We start from the raw sequence: 3904 nt of genomic DNA on the forward strand, positions 1-3904 counted from the left end.
TAGCAACCAAACGCTCTTCAATAAAACAAATTTCATTGCCGAAGTCACTAAAATAAACCAAAGGGATTGGAACTGCTTCATATCAGTATCATATCCCTCTTTCTGTTCAGTCTCACCCGTTGTTAAAAGTATATACGCTAAGATTCAAAATGATTACAGTATTTTTGAAAGAAATCGGATTTACTTTAAATTTCGTTTCAATTCCTTTTCACGAAGTAAATTTTTTAATATTTTTTTTAAAATTTAGAATGCATTTTAATGTATGTTAATTATCTAAAACAATAAAATCATATGATTCATATATTTAGCATATGATACCACGTTCTTATTCTCAACCAAACTAAAAAAACACGAATTTGCTCAAAAAAAAAAAAACTAAAGTCTTCATGAAAATTAGTATTGTTAATGCATTTTTTGTATCTCGACGTCACTTTTCAGTAGTTGCAAAAATATAAACAGAAAACAAAAAAACGAGCGCCACCTGATGGTAAAATTCTGCGATTTTTCTTCTGTATACTCATGAGTGACTTGCATGAGACGCACAGAATTTAAATCTGTAATACCTTCATAAATATATTTAATTAAAACAGTTTTAATATTCAAATTGTAACTGTTTGCGGTCGTTTACTTCAGTTAATCATTTAAAATTATTGCAATAATCAATTACCGAAAATTGCAGTATTGCTAATAACCAAATATGTTTTACCAAAATACATTATCTAAGAGAAAAGAACCCAGTGGATACAAGTCCCATCGAACTTAGCTCCGTCTCACACCTACTCAATCGGAGGATTATCTCCTGGGGCTCTGTACGAAATCTACGTCACTGCTTGAAATAAACCAAGTTGGAGAAGACTATGGGCCAACAGATGTTTAGTTTAAAAACGGAAAAGTCTTGTGAGTGAATAAAATAACCTTCTTTACACAATTTAAAGCCATCTCCATCTAACGTAAGGGTGGAGTGAGAAAATGGTTAACCTTGAAGTATAACTTTTAAATATTCTTCACCTTCTTCGATATCATCATCTTCCATTTATCCTCTTTTACCTTGCGGTGTCGAGGGTTTATTAATCATCGGATCTCAAACCGTTTGGTATAATTCAAAATTACTTAAAAATAAAATCCATTCCTTTAATTGTAATTAAAGGAATGGATTTACAATTTTTAGACATTACAATTAAATCTTTTAATTGTAATGTCCAAATATTTAAAGAGACGGAGTAAACACGATAAGCACTACGAACACTCTACTACTGGCGCAAACTGCATATAAACAACAGTGGAACTGCGCGACGGACAGTGCCGCATTAAGCTAATAGCTCGCATCTCACTATGACGTGCATATGCTTGCGCGCATAGCAATAGGACACTGTGGTAAACACAGTGCTGCTAGCGTCCTTCACCCTCCTAAGTGCCACAAGATGGATTTTTATTATTTTTTATACAAAATAAGAGAATTGTATAAGGATTGTTGATAAAATTAAATATTACAAGCAAATATAAATAAATGAATAAATATATTTATATATCGAGAAAAATTGGGGGTGCTGCCGTTCCGTAGTGCCTATGCACGAGCCGCCCCTGTATATACGTCATCTGAAAATTCCAGTATTTCTAAATAATGTTTGGTATTTTATATTATAGAAAGTGCAGCTTCCAAGGTCTTTAATAACAGCGTTTATTAGCAAATTTAATTAACAGCTAGTTACTGTGTTTTGCATTCTGTTCAGCTGAAAGGTCAATTAACTGAAAGGTCAGCCTACCTAAAGAAGATTAGCTAAATATTTACGCTAGCTAGCTAGATGATAAACGCGAGTTAGTCCTCATCATTCTCATCTTTTACCCATTTGTGATTAATTATTTGTTTGACGGTCGGTCTCTGGGATGGTTCAGGCTCTAACATCAGTCGAACGATGTTCTTCGCACGTTCACTTAAGGAGTCCTTGACAGCGGATGCGAAGTGCCAATTGCGCGACGTCTGGTCCCTGTATAAAGTCGAAAAACTGCACTCTTTGAAAAGCATGCAGTTATTTAACATCACGTAAAGGCAAACTCCAGCACTCCAGATATCTGCAGCCATTGGATCGTAACCATCACCTTTGATCACTTCGGGGGCCATATATGCAGAACTCCCACAAAACGTCATACTGAGCTCTCTCTGATTAGCATCAGTCAACTGGGAATATCTCGAGAATCCAAAATCAGACAGCTTGAGATTCAGGTGTCTATCCAGAAGGAGATTTTCGCATTTGAGATCGCGATGGGCAATATCTTTACGATGACAGTAACGAAGTCCACGAAGAAGTTGCCTGAACCAATGAAGCGCTAAATCTTCAGAAATGGATCCATTCCTCTTCAAATATTGAACAACGTCGCCATTTTCTGCCAATTCCATGAATAAAAAAACCTTGTATTGTATGGATACAATAGAATGGATTGGGATCAAGTGGGAATGCGACAGTTGAGGCCAGATGGCCATTTCACGGACCAGAAATTTGTCGACGAAATCCTTACTTGCTGTATTACGGTCTATTATTTTAACGGCTAGATCCTTTTGGCTTCTTCCACAACTCCACTGTGCCCGTCGAACGACAGAAAAAGTACCAATACCTATTTCGTTCATCAACGTGTATCCATGATTGCTTAGAATCCGATCGCAGTCAACTCTCCATAAAAGCTTTCCGTGTTCGGATCGTTTCAGTACTCGTTCTTCGTCGGGAATTTTACTAATGAAGTCTGAATCTCGAAACTGAAAGCCAAGTTTGTCGGCCATGATGACCAAATTTTGATTATTATTAACGAGAAAATGAGTTGTGCGCGTGCAACAATACTGGAATGGAAGAAATCGACAACTACTTGTTCGCAGTTATAATGAAATAGAAGATATTGTTGTGATAGTGACGTCACAACAATAACAACTTTGAAAACTACATTTTTACATACTTTAAGTGCGTTAGGCCTATTCTGTTCCAAACTTGCAAGATTTTCACCGTTATGTGTAAAGTATATTTGTAAAACACGTTTTACGGTCATTTAAAGTGTGTTTTTCAAATGTGTTTACAAATAAAAGAAAATGAAGTTTTTTTTTTTTCGTTTATATAGGAATTTGTTAACTAAATACGTTTTTCTTTTTCTTTTTTTCATTGTTGACACTTACATCGACATTTGAACGTTGATAGAGAAGTACGATCATGCCTATTGCACACGACCTGTCCACTTAAATTTAGTGTCGTGTTTTTAAAGAAAGAAAAGTTGCAGAAGGGGGGGGGGGCGACCATTTGTTACTTTGCAAGCGAGTTAATAGAATGAATTCGAAAAAGAAAAGAAAAAAAGACCAACAAGCAAACCTCTCTGAGTTGCGTGTTAGAAATTCCGTGCACGATCCGATGATGTGTGAAGAATTCTAATGAAAAACCACACAAACAATTGCCGCACTTAGTTCCCCCTTGGGAAATCCAGTAGATGTTTAGTCACAGCACGTTTTGCAGTGGAAGTTACAAAAATCAGAAGTAACATATGGAGTCTACCAGGGTTCTTTGTGGATTAAAAAAAATGTCTTAGCGTTGTTCATTTCACTTTTATTAGTACAGAGGAATACTTAAAGAAGTGTTCTGTGAATGTGTAGGTTGTACATGACAATCTATGTATATGACTAAAGAAAAAGTGCTAAGAAACTACATCTTAGTCACAAAAATTCTGTGTGTGTGTGTGTGTGTGTGTGTGTGTGTGTGTGTGTGTGTGTGTGTGTGTGTGTGTGTGTGTGTGTGTTTATGTTGAAATGGTGGAAATGGTAAATTTCCAACAGCGGGCCTGGTATAAGAGCGAGTAGTTCAAAACTTTGCTGAGAGAGTCGATTATTTTCATCATCCGGTTTGAGACTATCACGCTAGTTTTTAGGTTCGAG

At 36.1% G+C, this 3904-nt stretch overlaps 1 pseudogene; it reads right to left on the reverse strand.

Annotated features, from left to right (window-relative positions):
• Positions 1-1816: 1816 nt before the first annotated feature.
• On the reverse strand, positions 1817-2773 carry LOC150097645 (testis-specific serine/threonine-protein kinase 3 pseudogene; annotated as a pseudogene).
• Positions 2774-3904: the final 1131 nt, after the last annotated feature.

Source organism: Typopeltis vanoorti, chromosome 17 (assembly GCF_054136105.1).
Source record: "Typopeltis vanoorti isolate ZY-2024b chromosome 17, IOZ_Tvanoo_1.0, whole genome shotgun sequence".
NCBI classification, from domain to species: domain Eukaryota; kingdom Metazoa; phylum Arthropoda; class Arachnida; order Uropygi; family Thelyphonidae; genus Typopeltis; species Typopeltis vanoorti.